This window comes from Bos mutus, chromosome 11 (assembly GCF_027580195.1).
Source record: "Bos mutus isolate GX-2022 chromosome 11, NWIPB_WYAK_1.1, whole genome shotgun sequence".
NCBI classification, from domain to species: domain Eukaryota; kingdom Metazoa; phylum Chordata; class Mammalia; order Artiodactyla; family Bovidae; genus Bos; species Bos mutus.
In genome coordinates this window covers 88,554,361-88,573,566 of record NC_091627.1, presented here as the reverse complement: position 1 = coordinate 88,573,566, position 19,206 = coordinate 88,554,361, and positions in this window count along the sequence as shown.

Genomic DNA, 19,206 nt, shown 5'->3' with positions numbered 1-19,206 from the left:
ATGTATGTCGGAGAGTGTTTTGCCTATGTTCTCCTCTAGGAGTTTCATAGTTTCTGGTCTTATGCTTAGATCCTTAATCCATTTTGAGTTTATTTTTGTGTATGGTGTTAGAAAGTGTTCTAGTTTCCTTCTTTTACAAGTGGTTGACCAGTTTTCCCAGCACCACTTGTTAAAGAGATTGTCTTTAATCCATTGTATATTCTTGCCTCCTTTGTCAAAGATAAGGTGTCCATATGTGCATGGATTTATCTCTGGGCTTTCTATTTTGTTCCATTGATCTGTATTTCTGTCTTTGTGCCAGTACCATACTGTCTTGATGACTATGGCTTTGTAGTAGAGCCTGAAGTCAGGTAGGTTGATTCCTCCAGTTCCATTCTTCTTCCTCAAGATAGCTTTGGCTATTCGAGGTTTTTTGTACTTCCATACAAATTGTGAAATTATTTGTTCTAGCTCTGTGAAGAATACCATTGGTAGCTTGATGGGGATTGCACTGAATCTATAAATTGCTTTGGGTAGTATACTCATTTTCACTATATTGATTCTTCCAATCCATGAACATGGTATATTTCTCCATCTATTAGTGTCCTCTTTGATTTCTTTCACCAGTGTTTTATAGTTTTCTATATATAGGTCTTTAGTTTCTCTAGGTAGATATATTCCTAAGTATTTTATTCTTTCCGTTGCAATGGTGAATGGAATTGTTTCCTTAATTTCTCTTTCTGTTTTCTCAGTATTAGTGTATAGGAATGCAAGGGATTTCTGTGTGTTGATTTTCTATCCTGCAACTTTACTATAATCATTGATTATTTCTAGTAATTTTCCGGTGGAGTCTTTAGGGTTTTCTATGTAGAGGATCATGTCATCTGCAAATAGTAAGAGTTTTACTTCTTCTTTTCCAATTTTGATTCCTTTTATTTCTTTTTCTGCTCTGATTCCTGTGGCCAAAACTTCCAAAACTATGTTGAATAGTAATGGTGAAAGTGGGCACCCTTGTCTTGTTCCTGACTTCAGAGGAAATGCTTTCAATTTTTCACCATTGAGAATAATGTTTGCTGTGGGTTTGTCATATATAGCTTTTATTATGTTGAGGTATGTTCCTTCTATTCCTGCTATCTGGAGGGTTTTTATCATAAATGGATGTTGAATTGTGTCAAAGGCTTTCTCTGCATCTATTGAGATAATCATATGGTTTTTATTTTTCAATTTGTTAATGTGGTGTATTACATTGATTGATTTGCAGATATTGAAGAATCCTTGCATCCCTGGGATAAAGCCCACTTGGTCATGGTGTATGATCTTTTTAATGTGTTGTTGGATTCTGATTGCTAGAATTTTGTTAAGGATTTTTGCATCTATGTTCATTAGTGATATTGGCCTGTAGTTTTCTTTTTTGTGGGATCTTTGTTTTGGTTTTTGGTGTTAGGGTGATGGTGGCCTCATAGAATGAGTTTGGAAGTTTACCTTCCTCTGCAATTTTCTGGAAGAGTTTGAGCAGGATAGGTGTTAGCTCTTCTCTAAATTTTTGGTAGAATTCATCTGTGAAGCCGTCTGGACCTGGGCTTTTGTTTGCTGGAAGATTTTTGATTACAGTTTCAATTTCCATGCTTGGGATGGGTCTGTTAAGATTTTCTATTTCTTCCTGGTCCAGTTTTGGAAAGTTGTACTTTTCTAAGAATTTGTTCATTTCGTCCATGTTGTCCATTTTATTGGCATATAATTGTTGATAGTAGTCTCTTATGATCCTTTGTATTTCTGTGTTTTATGTTGTGATCTCTCCATTTTCATTTTTTTTTTACATGTTTCAATGCCATTCTCCCAAATCTCCCCACCCTCTCCCTCTCCCACAGAGTCCATAAGACTGTTCTATACATCAGTGTCTCTTTTGCTGTCTTGTACACAGGGTTATTGTTACCATCTTTCTATATTCCATATATATGCGTTAGTATACTGTATTGGTGTTTTTCTTTCTGGCTTACTTCACTCTGTATAATAGGTTCCAGTTTCATGCATCTCATTAGAACTGATTCAAATGTATTCTTTTTAATGGCTGAGTAATACTCCATTGTGTATATGTACCATAGCTTTCTTATCCATTCATCTGCTGATGGGCATCTAGGTTGCTTCAATGTCCTGGCTATTATAAACAGTGCTGCAATGAACATTGGGGTACACGTGCCTCTTTCCCTTCTAGTTTCCTCAGTGTGTATGCCAGCAGTGGGATTGCTGGACCATAAGGCAGCATTTCTAATTCATTTCTAATTTTATTGATTTGATTTTTCTTCCTTTGTTTCTTGATGAGTCTGGCTAATGGTTTGTCAATTTTATTTATCCTTTCAAAGAACCAGCTTTTGGCTTTGTTGATTTTTGCTATGGTCTCTTTTGTTTCTTTTGCATTTATTTATGCCCTAATTTTTAAGATTTCTTTCCTTCTACTAACCCTGGGGTTCTTCATTTCTTTCTTTTCTAGTTGCTTTAGGTGTAGAGTTAGGTTATTTATTTGACTTTTTTCTTGTTTCTTGAGGTATGCCTGTATTGCTATGAACTTTCCCCTTAGGACTGCTTTAACAGTGTCCCACAGGTTTTGGGTTGTTGTGTTTTCATTTTCATTCATTTCTATGCAAATTTTGATTTCTTTTTTGATTTCATCTGTGATTTGTTGGTTATTCAGCAGCGTGTTGTTCAGCCTCCATATGTTGGAATTTTTAATAGTTTTTCTCCTGTAATTGAGATCTAATCTTACTGCATTGTGGTCAGAAAAGATACTTAGAATGATTTCTATGTTATTGAATTTACCAAGGCTAGATTTATGGCCCAGGATGTGATCTATCCTGGAAAAATGTTCCATGTGCTCTTGAGAAAAAGGTGAAATTCATTGTTTGGGGATGAAATGTCCTATAGATATCAATTAGGTCTAACTGGTCTATTGTATCATTTAAAGTTTGTGTTTCCTTGTTAATTTTCTGTTTAGTTGATCTATCCATAGGTGTGAGTGGGGTATTAAAGTCTCCCACTATTATTGTGTTATTGTTAATTTCTCCTTTCATACTTGTTAGCATTTGTCTTACATATTGCGGTGCTCCTGTGTTGGGTGCATATATATTTATAATTGTTATATCTTCTTCTTGGATTGATCCTTTGTTCATTATGTAGTGACCATCTTTGTCTCTTTTCACAGCCTTTTGTTTTAAAGTCTATTTTATCTGATATGAGTATTGCTACTCCTGCTTTCTTTTGGTCCCTATTTGCATGGAAAATCTTTTCCAAGCCCTTCACTTTCAGTCTGTATGTGTCCCCTGCTTTGAGGTGGGTCTCCTGTAGACAACATATGTAGGGGTCTTGTTTTTGTATCCATTCAGCCAGTCTTTGTCTTTTGGTTGGGGCATTCAACCCATTTACGTTTAAGGTAATTACTGATAAGTATGATCCTGTTGCCATTTACTTTATTGTTTTGGGTTCGAATTTATACACTGTTTTTGTGTTTCCTGTCTAGAGAATATCCTTTAGTATTTGTTGGAGAGCTGGTTTGGTGGTGGTGATTTCTCTGAGCTTTTGCTTGTCTGAAAAGCTTTTGATTCCTCCTTCATATTTGAATGAGATCCTCGCTGGGTACAATAATCTGGGCTGTAGGTTATTTTCTTTCATCATTTTAAGTATGTCTTGCCATTCCCTCCTGGCTTGAAGAGTTTCTATTGAAAGATCAGCTGTTATCCTAATGGGAATTCCCTTGTGTGTTATTTGTTGCTTTTCCCTTGCTGCTTTTAATATTTGTTCTTTGTGTTTGATCTTTGTGAATTTGATTAATATGTGTCTTGGGGTGTTTTGCCTTGGGTTTATCCTGTTTGGGACTCTCTGGGTTTCTTGGACTTGGGTGATTATTTCCTTCCCTATTTTAGGGAAGTTTTCAACTATTATCTCCTCAAGTATTTTCTCATGGTCTTTTCTTTTTGTCTTCTTCTTCTGGGACCCCTATGATTCGAATGTTGTAGCATTTAATATTGTCCTGGAGGTCTCTGAGATTGTCTTCATTTCTTTTAATTCGTTTTCCTTTTATCCTCTCTGATTCATTTATTTCTACCATTCTATCTTCTAATTCACTACTCCTATCTTCTGCCTCTGTTATTCTACTATTTGTTGCCTCCAGAGTGTTTTTAATTTCATTTATTGCATTATTCATTATATATTGACTCTCTTTTATTTCTTCTAGGTCCTCGTTAAACCTTTCTTGCATCGTCTCAATCCTTGTCTCCAGGCTATTTATCTGTGATTCCATTTTGATTTCAAGATTTTGGATCAATTTCACTATCATTATTCGGAATTTTTTATCAGGTAGATTCCCTATCTCTTCCTCTTTTGTTTGGTTTGGTGGGCATTTATCTTGTTCCTTTATCTGCTGGGTATTCCTCTGTCTCTTCATCTTGTTTAAATTGCTGAGTTTGGGGTGTCCTTTCTGTATTCTGGCAGTTTGTGGAGTTCTCTTTATTGTGGCATTTCCTCTCTGTGTGTGGATTTGTACAGGTGGCTTGTCAAGGTTTCCTGGTTAGGGAAGCTTGTGTCGGTGTTCTGGTGGGTGGAGCTAGATTTCTTTTCTCTGGAGTGCAATTAAGTGTCCAGTAATGAGTTATGAGATGTCTATGGTTTTGGGGTGACTTTGGGCAGCCTGTATCTTGGAGCTCAGGGCTGTGTTCCTTTGTTGCTGGAGAATTTGCTTGGTATGTCTTGCCCTGGAACTTGTTGGCCCTTGTGTGGTACTTGGTTTCAGTGTAGGTATGGAGGTGTTTGATGAGCTCCTGTTAATTAATGTTACTTGGAGTCAGGAGTTCTCTGGAGTCAGGGTTTGGACTTAAGCCTCCTGCTTCCAGTTATCGGTCTTATTTTTACAGTAGTTTCAAAACTTCTCCTTCTTTACAGCACCATTGATAAAACATCTACATTAAAGATGAAAAGTTTCTCTACCATGAGGGTCACCCAGGGAGGTTCACAGCATTACATGGAGAAGAGAAGAGGGAGGAGGGAGTTAGAGGTGACCCGAATGAGATGAGGTGGAATCAATAGAGGAGAGAGTGGGCTAGCCAGTAATCACTTCCTTATGTGCACTCCACAACTGGACTGCTCAGAGATGTTCACAGAGTTATACAGAGAAGAGAAGAAGGAGGAAGGAGACAAAGGTGGCCAGGAGGATAAAAGGGGGGAATGGAAAGGAGGGAGACAGATCCAGCCAGTAATCAGTTCCCTAAGTGTTCTCCACCATCTGGAACACACAGAAATTCACAGAGTTGGGTAGAATAGAGAGGGGTTAGTGAGGTGACACAGGCGACCTGGTGGAGAAAAAGGAGAGTCCAAAGGGAGAGAGAGCAGTCAAGCCAGTAATCTCACTCCCTAGTGAAAAATGGGTACTGAAGATTGGGTTCTTAAAGGTACAGAATTGGTAACAGATACATTAAAGCAAAAATTAAAAATCTAGAGTAGAGTTTGGAATATCAAAAATACGATGTTAAAGAAAAGAAGAGGGAAAATAAAGAGACAAAAAACGAACAGACAAAAACAAACAAGGTCACAAAAATTATAAAGAAAATATAGGTACAAAATTGATAACTAATACCAAAAAGCAAAAGTTAAAAATCTAGAGTAGAGTTTGGAATTTCAAAAATACAAAGTTGAAAAAAAGAAGAAGAAAATGAAAGAGAGGAAAAAAACAAACAAACAAAGTTGCAAAATTTATAAAGAAAATACAGGTACAAAATTGGTAACAAATACCAAAAAGCATAAATTAAAAATCTAGGGTTGAGTTTGGAATTTCAGATATACAATGTTATATAAAAGAAGAAGAGAAAGAAACAGGGGGAAAAAAGTCACAGAAATTATTAAAAAAAAAACTATAGGTACAAAATTGATAACAAATACCAAAAAGCTAAAATTAAAAATCTAGAGTAGAGTTTGGAATTTCAAAAATACAATGTTAAAGAAAAGAAGAAAAAAAAAAAGTCAGAAAAATTATAAAAAATGTATATATTACATTTGCATTAAAAAAAATAGGGTCTCTTTTTTTTGCAACATAATAGGGTATAAAAGTGAAAATTAAAGGAATAAAAGAGGACGTAAATTTTTTTTTTTTAACTTAAAAAAAATGAAAGAAAGAATGATCATAAAAATGGTACAAATATATATAGGACTTTCTCTGGTTTTGTTGTGAGTATTGTGGGTTCAGTTCATTTTTGGCTAGTTCCTTGGTCCGACTTATATTTCTCAAGATCTATAGGCCCCTTCCTATGTAGTTGGTACTAACCACAGGGTTTTAATCTATTGCCTGTAGCTTCCAAGGCGGTTCCCTCTGTTATAGCTTCTTCTGTTTGCTGGTCTCTTCAGTGTCTGGTTTCCGCCGTGACACAAAGGGGATGGTGGAGGACACTTTTTTAAATTTTTTTAGGCTCACTTGTTCAGTCGCGCTGTGGGGAGGGAGGGAGGGATACTGCAAACAAATAACACTGGCGTGTGCTCGCAGTGCCTCAGCCACACTGGGTCTGCCCCCGCTCACGGCGCGTGTAGCCTCCCTGCCCACACTGCTCAGGCTCTAGATTGCTTCGCTGGGAACAATCCGTGGCCAGCCCTGGGCTGCCTGCACCTCCCAGGTCCAAGCCGCTCAGGTTCAGGCGCTCGGGTAGTCCTCAGAGGCGCAGACTCGGTTGGGCCTGTGTTTTGTGCCCTTCCCAGGTCCGAGCAGCTCAGGTGATGAGGTGTTTGACGAGCGCGATTGCTGCGACTTATCGCCTCCCCGCCGCTCGGTTATCTAGGTGTACAACTGGCGCACCTTCTCAGGTAGATGTTGACCGTCCAGACTCCCAAGAAGTTTTAGTTAGCAAAGGAGCCTGCTTACAGTTTTATAGATAATGTCTCTCTGGGACTGCGATTGCCCCCTTCCGGCTCTGGCTGCCTGTCACTGGAGGGGGATGGTCTGCAGCCGGCTATCTCTGTTCAGTCCTTTGTTCCGTGCGCGGGCCTGGCGGTGTCTTAGGTTAGGGCTGGCTTTTTGCATGGTAGATATCCCACAGTCTGGTTTGCTAGCCAAATTATTTCGCTCAGATAGCACTCAGGGTATTCAGGCCAGGTCCTTACTCTAAGCGATGCAGCCTACGCCGCGCCTCCCTGCCCAGCCCCCGCTTGCTAGTGGCGTGTGCAGGTGTCTGCACTGCTTCTCCGCTGGGGGAGTTTCCATAGGGCTCGCAATCTGTGGGTTTTAATTGTTTATTTATTTTTCCTCCCTGTTATGTTGCCCTCTGTGCTTCCAAGGCTCGGCACAGTTTCGACAGTGAGAAGGTTTCCTGATGTTTGGAAACTTCTCTGTTTTTAAGACTCCCTTCCTGGGACGGGACTCCATCCCTCCCTCTTTTGTCTCTTTTTTTGTCTTTTATATTTTTTCCTACCTCCTTTCAAAGACTTGGGTTGCTTTTCTGGGTGCCTGATTTCCTCTGCCGACATTCAGAAATTGTTTTGTGGAATTTACTCAGCGTTTAAATGTTCTTTCGATGAATTTGTTGGGGAGAAAGTGTTCTCCCCGTCCTACTCCTCCGCCATCTTAGGTCCTCCTGCTTTGTACTTTTTAATATTATTTTCTTTTTTTCTATATTCCAAATATGTTCTTGCATCATTTTTTCTAAACTTGTTGAGTATCTTTATGATCATTATTTTGAATTATTTATCAGATAATTCATATATTAATATTTTAGGGTCAGTTTCTGAAGATTTATTTTATTTTTTTTAAGTGGGTCAGATTTCCTTGTCTCTTTTTGTGCTTTTTCACTTTGGTTTGGGATCTGCACTTTTGAAAAAATAGCCACCTCTACCAGTTTTTCAAAAAAACTAAGATCATGGCATCCAGTTCCATCACTTCATGGCGAATAGATGGGAAACAATGGAAACAGTAATAGACTTTATTTTCTGGGGCTCCAAAATCACTGTGGATGGTGACTGCAGCCATGAAATTAAAAAACACTTACTCCTTAAAAGTAAAGCTATGACAAACCTAGACAGTGTATTAAAAAGCGTGACATAACTTTGCTGACAAAGGTCCATAAAGTCAAAGCTATGGTTTTCCCAGTAGTCAAGTGTGGGTGTGAGAACTGGACCATAAATAAGTCTGAGTACCGAAGAATTCATGCTTTTGAACTGTGGTGTTGGAAAGACTCTTGAGAGTTCCTTGTACAACAAGGAGATCAAACCAGTCAATCCTAAAGGAAATCAATCTTGAATATTCATTGGAAGGACTGATGCTGAAGCTGAAGGTCCAACACTTTGGCCATCTCAGCCAAAGAGTCTGCTCATTGGAAAAGACCCCAATGCTAGGAAATATTGAGGGAAGGAGAAAGGGATGGTAGGATGGCAGGATGACAGAGGATGAGATGGTTGGATGACATCACTGACTTGATGGACATGAGTTTGAGCAAGTTTCAGGGGACTGTGAGGGACAGGGAAGCCTTGTGTGCTGCAGTCCACGGGACTGCAGATTCAGACACGACTGAGCTACTGAACAACAAAAACCAGTTTTTAAGGACTGGCTTTGTACAGAGAAGACCTTCACTAAGCAGCACAGTTAAAGATTCTGCCGGCCTCCTAAATCTTTCCTTTTGATTCATCTTCTCTGGACTAGTGCCTGTAAATTCCTTTTAGAGGGATTTGCAGGTTTCCTTTTTCAGAAGCTCATAATCTCCTGCTCCCTCTTGTGTCTTCATGTGGTTCTGCAGGTTCTTTGAAGCTGCTGCAGGTCACCCAGCTCTCTTTTGTTCTCAACAGCATCTAGGCTTCTAGAGTATCCTGGGAACCATGAGCACAGGAAGTCAGACAAGACAGAAACCAGTTCCTCAGGCAGCCTCCCTGAAAAGCTAGCATGTTAATCGGGTGTTTCACTTTTGTATTTCTACCTTGAGGTCACCTAGTTGTATTGGCTCTCTGCCTTACCACAGGTCTTCTGGAGTAGCAGCAAGCCATCCAAATTTTTTGGGTTTTCTGCTGTATCTCAGGCAGTGAGAGTATACAGTTCCCTTCAGCATCTCAATACAGGTAAGACAGAAACTAATTCTTTGGACTGCAAGGAGATCCAACCAGTCCATCCTAAAGGAAATCAGTCCTGAGTGTTCATTGGAAGGACTGATGTTGAAGCTGAAACTCCAATACTTTGGCCACCTGATGAGAAGAGCTGACTCATTTGAAAAGACCGTGATGCTGGGAAAGATTGTGGCCAGGAGGAAAAGGGGATGACAGAAGATGAGATGGTTGGATGACATCACCAACTCAATGGACATGACTTTAAGTAAACTCTGGGAGTTGGTGATGGAGAGGGAGGCCTTGTGTGCTGCGGTCCATGGGGTCACAAAGAGTCAGACATGTCTGAGTGACTGAACTGAACTGAATTCTTTGGGAAGCCGCCTGCCCCCACACAAACCTGGAACATTAGATGCATACCTAACTCTTTCCCCTCCTCAGGGGATAGTCAAGAGTCTGGGTTTTCTCCCATTCATTCTGTACTAAGCTGGGGAGAGGAACTATGGAGAGTTAGTGTGTGTTATTTCAGATCGTTGCCTGTGTAGTCAGTTATCCCTAATGTAGAACCCTTTTCTATCACTTAGGTTCAAGGAAAACAGAATTAAGTTTTTCACATAGACCTCTTAAACATCTGATTGTTGGACTTGTGTTTCCATATTTTCTTTTCCTTCTCAGGGAGAAACAGGAGTTGGGAGTTTTCTCCCCATTCCTGGAGGAGGAACTGTAGCAAATGGGTGGTATGGCATTTCCTACCAATTTCAATGTGTCTGGTTTCACACTTGCCTTGGGTGCAAGAGCCTCTCAAACTGGTTTCTCTATTTATTATTAAGTGAATTGGTCCATGTATTCCTGTTGAGCTGGTGTTTTCATGGGAACAAGGAGGGTTTGGAATTTACTATCTCACCATCTTGCTGATGTAACCCTCTGATTACTAATTCTAAAAATAAAATTTTGAAATTTCCTTCCTAAAACCAGGGTAAGGAAGATAAAGATGAGCTTTTCACTACTTTTCATTAACACTGCATTTTATTAGAAACAACAACAAAACAAAAAACAACTTATTATTTGAAGAAGAAAGAACTGTCTATGTGGAACCTCCCTGCAAGTCTGTAAAAACAAAATACTAGAAGAAGAGAGTTTGGAAAATTGGATATATATGTACAATTAATTCATGGAAGCTTTTCTTGCCTGGGAAATCCCATGGAGCCTGGTGGGCTGCAGTCCAAGGGGTTGCAAAGAGTCGCACATGACTGAGCAACTTACGTTTTCAATTTCACACTATCAGTCAAGGGCTTCCCAGGTAGCTCAGTGGTAAGGAATCTGCCCTCAGTGCAGGGGATGTGTGATCCCCGGGTTGGGAAGATACCCTCCCTGGAAAAGGACATGGCAAACTATTCCTGAATTCTTGCCTGGGAAATCCAATGGACAGATGAGCCTGGTAGGCTAGAGTCCATGGGGTCCCAAAAGAGTCAGACACAACTTAGCAAATAAAGAACAAAAATAACAACACACTCTCAACCACAGTTAGGACATGTAAACAAATCAGATATTTAGGGTGCATAACAGACCACCCTAAAATTTAGCAGCTTAAAACAGCAATACTTTTTTGTTGTTTATAAATCTACCATGTTTTCAGAATTTACTGGGGAGAGCTTGTCTTTTCTCCATCTGTTGGAGATGGCATCTGTTGAAGCAGCTTCATTAGGATACAGAGGATCCACTTTCAAGATGACCATTTGGTGCTCAGTGCTCACGCTAGGCTACATATGGACTTTCTAATTTCCTTTACATATGACCTTTCTGGGGGCTGCCTGAACTTTCTTATGAAACAGTAGTGGGCTCCAGCAGTGAGTATCCAAAGAACACAAGGTGGAGAAGAACTGCATTTTTATAAAAACCTCATGTTATTTGGTATCATTTTGCCAAACTTCATGGTTTAAGGCAATCTTCTCTGGCTAAAAGCAGGGCACATAAATCCCAATCATGCAGGGGGGAGTGTCAAAGGAAGAGAATAACACTGTAGGAAAATCAAATGGTTGTTTTTGAAAAATACACTTCAGTTTAGTCACTCTGTCATGTCTGACTCTTTGTGACCCCATGGGCTGTAGCACAGTAGGCTTCCCAGCCCATCACCGACTTTTGGAACTTTCTCAAACTCATGTCCATCGAGTCAGTGTTGCCATCCAACCTTCTCATCCTCTGTCAATCCCTTGGCCTCCTGCCTTCAAACTTTCCCAGAATCAGGATATTTTCCAGTGAGTCAGTTCTTTGCATCAGGTGGCCAAAGTATTGGAGTTTCAGCTTCAGCATCAGTCCTTCCAATGAATATTCAGGACTGATTTCCTCTAGGATGGACTGATTGGATCTCCATGCAGTTCAAGGGACTCTCAAGAGTCTTCTCCAGCCATACAATTAAAAAGCATCAATTCTTTGGCACTCAGCTTTCTTTATAGTCCAACTCTCACATCCATACATGACCACTGGAAAAAACATACCTTTGACTAGATTAAACTTTGTTGGCAGAGTAATGTCTCTGCTTTTTATTATGCTGTCTAGGAATAGTCGTAGCTTTCCTTCTAAGGAGCAAGCGTCTTTTAATTTCATGGCGGCAGTCACCATCTGCAGTGATTTTGGAGCACACACACACAAAATAAAGTCTGTCACTGGTTCCATTGTTTTTCTGTATATTTTCCATGAAGTGATGGGACCAGATGCCATGATCTTAGTTTTCTGAACATTGAGTTTTAAGCCAATATTTCACTCCCTTCTTTCACTTTCATCAAGAGGCTTTTTAGTTCTTCTTCACTTTCTGCCATAAGGGCGGTGTCATCTGTATATCTGAGGTTATTGATATTTCTCCCAGGAATCTTGATTCCAGTTTGTGCTTCATCCAGCCGAGTTTCTCATGATGTACTCTGCATATAAGTTAAATAAGCTGGGTGACGATATACATCCTTGACGTACTTCTTTTCCTATTTGGAACCTGTCTGTTCCATGTCCAGTTCTAACTGTTGCTTCTTTACCTGCACACAGTTTTCTCAGGAGGCAGGTAAGGTGGTCTGGTATTCCCATCTCTTTAAGAATATTCCACAGTTTGTTGTGATCCACAGAGTCAAAGGCTTTGGCATAGTCAATAAAACAGAAATAAATGCTTGTCTGGAACTCTCTTGTTTTTTTGACATTGGCAATTCGATCTCTGGTTCCTCTGCCTTTCCATATCCAGCTTGAACATCTGGAATTTCATGGTTCACATACTGTTGCAGCCTGGCTTGGAGAATTTTGAGCTTTACTTTGCTAGCATGTGAAATGAGTGCCATTGTGCAGTAATTTGAACATTCTTTAGCATTGTCTTGCTTTGGGATTGGAATGAAAACTGACCTTTTCCAGTCCTGTGGCCACTCCTGAGTTTTACAAATTTGCTGGAATATTGACTGCAGCACATTCACAGCTTATCTTTAAGGATTTGAAATAACTCAGCTGGCATTCCATCACCTCCACTAGCTTTTTTCACTGTGATGCTTCCTAAATCCCACTTGACTTCATATTCCAGGATGTCTGCCTCTAGGTGAGTGATCGCACCATTGTGGTTATCTGAGTCATAAAGATCTTTTTTGTACAGTTCTTTGTATTCTTGCCACTTCTTGTTAATATCTTCTACTTCTGTTAGGTTCATAACCCTTCTGTCTTTTATTGTGCCCATCTTTGTATGGAATGTTCCCTTGATATCTCTAATGTACTTGGAGAGATCTCTAGTCTTTCCCATTCTATTGTTTTCCTCTATTTCTTTACATTGATCACTGAGGAAAGCTTTCTTATCTCTCCTTGCTATTTGGATTCTGTATTCAAATGGGTATATCTTTCATTGTCTCCTTTGCCTTTAGCTTCTCTTCTTTTCTCAGCTATTTTTAAGGCCTCCTCAGAGAACCATTTGGCCTTTTTGCATTTCTTTTTCTTGCAGATGGTTTTGATCACTGCCTACTGTACAATGTCATGAACCTCTCTGTCCATAGTTCTTCAGGCACCCTGTCTATCAGATCTAATTCCTTGAATCTATTTTTCCCTTCCACTGTATAATTGTAAGGAATTTGATTTAGGTCATACCTGGGTGGTCTAGTGGTTTTCTCTACTTCATTTTACGTCTGAATTTGGCAATAAGGAGTTCATGATCTGAGCCACACTCAGCTCCTGGTCTTGTTTTGCTGACTGTATAGAGCTTCTCTATCTTTGGCTGCAAAGAATATAATCAATCTGATTTCAGTATTGACTATCTGGTGATGTCCATGTGTAGAGTCTTCTCTTGTGTTGTTGCAAGAGGGTGTTTGCTATGAACAATGCATTCTCTTGGCAAAACTGTTAGCCTTTGCCCTGCTTTTGTACTCCAAGGCCAAATTTCCCTGTTACTCCAGATATCTCTTGAATCCTACTTTTGCATTCCAGTCCCCTATAATGAAAAGGACATCTTTTGGGGTGTTAGTTCTAAAAGGTCTCATAGGTCTTCATAAAAGTGTTCAACTTTAGCTTCTTCAGAATTACTGGTTGGGGCATAGACTTGGATTGCTGTTATATTGAATGGTTTGCTTTGGAAACAAACAGAGATCATAGTGTCATTTTTGAGATTGCATCCAAGAACTGCATTTCAGACTATTTTGTTGACTATGATGGCTCTTCCATTTCTTCTAAGGGTCATCTGAGTTAAATTCACCCATTCCAGTCCATTTTATTTCACTGATTCCTAAACTGTTGATGTTCACTCTTGCCATCTCCTGTTTGACCACTTCCAGTTTGCCTTGATTCATGGACTTAACATTACAGGTTCCTATGTAATATTGTTCTTTACAGCATCAGACTTTACTTCCATCACCAGTCACATCCACAAATGGGCATTGTTTTCGCTTTGGCTCCTTCTCTTCATTCTTTCTGGAGTTATTTCTCCACTGATCTCCAGTAGCATATTGGGCACTACCACCCTAGGGAGTTCATCTTTCAGTGCCATAATTTTTTGCCTTTTCATACTGTTCACAGTGTTCTCAAGGCAAGAATACTGAAGTGGTTTGCCATTCCCTTCTCCAGTGGGCCACATTTTCTCAGAACTCTACACCATGAGTTAGACAAAGCTGTAGCCCATGTGGTCAGTTTGATTAGTTTTCTGTGATTGTGTTTTTCATTCTGTCTGCCCTCTGATTAGGATAAGAGGTTTATGGAAGCTTCTTGATGGGATAGACTGACTGTAGGGGGAACTGGGTCTTGTTCTGATGTGTGGAGCCATTCTCAGTAAACCTTTAGTCCAATTTTCTGTTGATGGACAGAGCTCCCTCCTTGTTGTTTGACCTGAGATCAAACTATGGTGGAAGTAATGAAGATAATGAACTAAGATCATGGCAACCAGTCCAATCACTTCATGGCAAATAGATGGGGAAACAGTGAAAAGAGTGACAGAATTTATTTATTTATTTATTTATTTTTGTGCTCCAAAATCACTGCAGATGGTGACTGCAGCCATGAAATTAAAAGATGCTTGTTCCTTGGGAAAAAAGTTATGACCAACCTAGACAGCATAATAAAAAGCAGAGACATTACTTTGCCAACAAATGTCCATCTAGTCAAGGCTATGGTTTTTCCAGTAGTCATGTATGGATGGGAAAGTTGGACTATAAAGAAAGCTGAGTGCCAAAGAATTGATGCTTTTGAACTGTGATATTGGAGAAGACTCTTGAGAGTACTTTGGACTGCAAGGAGATCCAACCAATCCATCCTAAAGGAGATCAGTCCTGGGTGTTTATTGGAAGGACTGATGTTGAAGCTGAAACTCCAATACTGTGGATGCAAAGAGCTGACTCATTGGAAAAAACCCTGATACTGGGAAAGGCTGAAGGCAGGAGGAGAAGGGGACGACGGAGGATGAGATGGCTGGATGGCATCACCGACTCAATGGACATGAGTTTGGGTGAACTCTGGGAGTTGATAATGGACAGGGAGGCCTGGCGTGCTGTGGCTCATGGGGTCGCAAAGAGTCGGACACGACTGAGCGACTGAACTGAACTGATGTTCTTTACCATATGTAAAATAGATGACCAGTAGGAGTTTGATGTATGACACAGGGCACCCAAAACCAGTGCTCTGTGACAACCTGGAGGAAGGGAATGAGGAGGGATGGAGAGAACGCATGTATGCCTATTCATATTGATGTATGGCAAAACCCATCACAGTATTGTAATTATGCTCCAGTTTAAATAAATGAATAATTTAAAAAATATTTTCTTGAATTTTTGGTAAAGAAGACATGACATTTAGGTCGAAATATGTTAACAGATTTAACATGAAAGAAAATCCAGAAAGAGTCCCCAGTATGCATAAAAAGTTTAAATATAGCTAATATGGCACTGAAAATGACTGAAGAGATAAAGAACTAAATGGTATTGGAAAAAATAGTTATCCACTTAATAATACATTGCATCCCAACTTCCAACATTTTATAAATGTGGTTTTGGGTGGATTAAGTACCTGTGAGAGGCATAATAATGACTTATAAAATAAAAAAAAATTTTTTTAACTTTTTACGACCATATAGTTGATGTACAATATAATAATAGCTTTAAGTGTCCAACACAGTGCTTCAATATTTTTGTAACTTAGACACCAAAGTTATTATAAAATTATTGACTATATCCTCTGTGCTGTAAATTACATTCCCATGACTTACTTATTTTATAATTGGTGGTTTGTACATCTTAATCCTTTTCACCCTTTCCTCCAACACTCTTCACTAGTTTGTTCTCCATATCTGTGAGTCTTTTTTGTTATATTTGCTTTTTTGTTTTGTTTTGTTTTTTTTTAATATATTCCACACAGAAGTGAAAATATACAGTATATGCCTTTGTCCACAGTGAGATACCACCTCATGCCTGTCAGAATGATTATCATCAAAAAGGTAAGACATAACAAGTTCTGGTGAGGTTATGAAGAAAAGGGAACCCTAGTACACAGTTGCTAAGAGTCGGACATGACTGAGCAACTTCACTTTCACGTTTCAATTTCATGCATTAGAGAAGGAAATGGCAACCCAGTCTAGTGCTCTTGCCTGGAGAATCCCAGGGATTCGGGAGCCTGCTAGGAGGCCCTCTATGGGGTCACATAGAGTCGGACACGACTGAAGCAACTTAGCAGCAGCAGCAGCAGCAGTACCCAGTTGGGAAGGATGTAAATTGGTAGAGACACTATGGAAAACACTATAGAGGTTCTTCAAAAAAATTGAAAATAGTACTACCATATGATTCAACAGTTCTACTCTTGGGTATATATCCAAAGAAAATGAAGACACTAATTTGAGAAGATATATATACTCCCATCTTTATAGCAGCATTTTGTACAATAGCCAAGATGTGGAAACAAGCCCAGGATCCATCAACAGATGAGTGGCTAAAGAATAAGCAGTATACACACAGCACCCTTGCCACTTGTGACAACATAGATGACCTAGAGGGGCATTATGCTTATAAACAATATTTCATATATAAGAGTTTTTAAATGTGGAAAAAGTTTAACAGTTCTACCTTAAAATTAAGAATTACTCTTCAGCAATTAAAACAGTCAAGGGAGTGCCAAATACTCTGAAAATAAAACAGATAAAAAATGGGGCTGGTGCACTGGGACGACCCAGAGGGAGGGTATGGGGAGGGAGGAGGGAGGAGGGTTCAGGATGGGGAACACAGGTATACCTGTGGTGGATTCATTTCGATATTTGGCAAAACTAATACAATATTGTAAAGTTTAAAAATAAAATAAAATTTAAAAAAACTGATTAGAATCCAGAAGATATTTTTACAAACCCCAAAATCAAAAAGATTTACCTAAAGAAAATAAAGTATGTGAATAGCTATCAAACATTAGAGTAAGCTGAATGCTAAATAAAACTACAAAATGGTCATATTTAATGTTAATATTTATTTAATGTCAATCTATTTACTGTTGCTATATACTAATATCGGAGAAGGCAATGGCACCCCACTCCAGTACTCTTGCTTAGAAAATCCCATGGACGGAGAAGCCTGTTAGGATGCAGTCCATGGGGTCGCTAAGAGTCGGACACGACTGAGCGACTTCACTTTCACTTTTCACTTTCATGCATTGGAGAAGGAAATGGCAGCCCCCTCCAGTGTTCTTGCCTGGAGAATCCCAGGGACGGGGGAGCCTGGTGGGCTGCCGTCTATGGGGTCGCACAGAGTCGGAAACGACTGAAGTGACTTAGCATATACTAATATATACTTATTATCTACATAATAAATCTACATGTCTAGATTATAAATTTATACTAATACATTTAGGGTTAAGTTATATAACTTAGTGAATAACTCATACTTGTACCAGGAAACATGTTCAATAGTATTCATTTATATAAAAAAAAAAAAATATAGGAACTATCCTAATAACTTATTAGCATAGTACACAGCAGTGAAAATAAAAAAAACATTCCATTAAAAAAATGTATGCTCGAATTTTAAATGCATTAATTGAATATAATAAACAAATGAATATATAATGAAGTACATTAAGAAAAGTAATCTTAGAAGACTTTCAGTGTGATATCATGCCTATAAAACTCAAAATCAATGAAAGCTTAACTGTGTGTTATTTAGGGCTAAATCAATAAAGTAAGGTAAACTCAATATTTAAAAAGTATGTGAGTGATGAGTAGATGTGAGCTCAAGAGCTTAGTTGCTTCAGTCATGTCTGACTCTTTGTGAGCCTATGGACTATAGCTCTCCAGACTCCTCTGTCCATGGGATTCTCCAGGCAAGAATACTGAGAGTGGTTGCCATGTCCTCCTCCAAGGGATCTTCCTCACCCAGGGATCAAACTCACATCTCATGTGGCTTCTGCATTGCAGGTGGACTCTTCACCACTTGGGGAAGCCCAAGCAGAAGATACAAGGTAATAATTATTTAAGGCAGTGTGATGGTACTGGAAAGAAGTATGGAAGTAGCTTCCCCAAATTGTGCTTTTTGTTTTGTTATTTGTTTCATAGGTTTATATACACATTACATACCTTGTGTGTATGAGTTTTTGTCTGTATGTAATAAATTAAAATTGTAAGCGTTTGGAGACATCTGAACTTTTACACAGGTGAGTAGAAATCCCTAGCTTTCCTGTATTTAACACATAACCTTATAAGTGTCAAGGCTCATAGAAGCATATGGCAAAGTAGAAAAAGGGATTATTTGGTTTACTATGAATTTTTATACATCTGTTCATATCAAAAGAGAACACATTGTGCACAGTGGCTGCAGAAATTTCTCAGTGACTTAGCATTATAATCACAGTCTTATCCAGACAAAATGCATTTTGCCCATATATTAAACAGAGGATTTTATTCCTTACTGGGAAAATCCTAAAGAAACAAGAACATTTGTTCTTAGACACTTAGAGTTTAGTTGCAGTAATGAAAATACTCTCTGGATATGCACACTGTTACTGGAATTAAGTGCACAGTCAGCATGGGGCATCATTTCACTTCTGGTTGTTCTGCAGTTTCCAGAGCCAACCAGCTCTTTCCAAAAATTCTAGCACTGTGCCCAAGAGTGAGATTTGAGAGCAAAGTTGCAGTTATTAGTCATTGGAGTGTGTTTTGGTGTTCTATGCTTCTTATATTTCTGCATGAATATGCTGCTTTAAGTTAAATAACTTTCAAAATACAGTTCTTCACAGTAGTAAAATTCTACATTGGAATCCAGAATTTTTTAACTTTCATGAATCAGACAATATTAAATTTATGAAAATATTTAAGACTTATTCCACAGCAGTATAGCAACAGGTGAATTAAAATACAAGTAAATTATAAAAGGAAATGTTTCACTCAAAATACCTGTACCAAAATGCAGGTAGGATTCCAGAAATGATTGTAAGCAGGTAGAGTAGAATTTTTTTTTTTTTTGTTTTTTGTAATTCAGTGTTTACTTCATGAAATCATACCATTTGCAAGTTACTTGAGAAGATGCAAAGGCATATTAAATATGAATCCTGAGCTCAAGAATCTTAAAGTTTTGCAAATGTAATAAGCAGCATTCAAATCATGCAAGTTATCAAGAAACACTATAGAGGACAAGGCCCACTGCTGCCATTTCTGAGCCTAAAACCCCAGCCCCACCCGTGGGCTTTTAACAGTCAGTCCCTGTGATT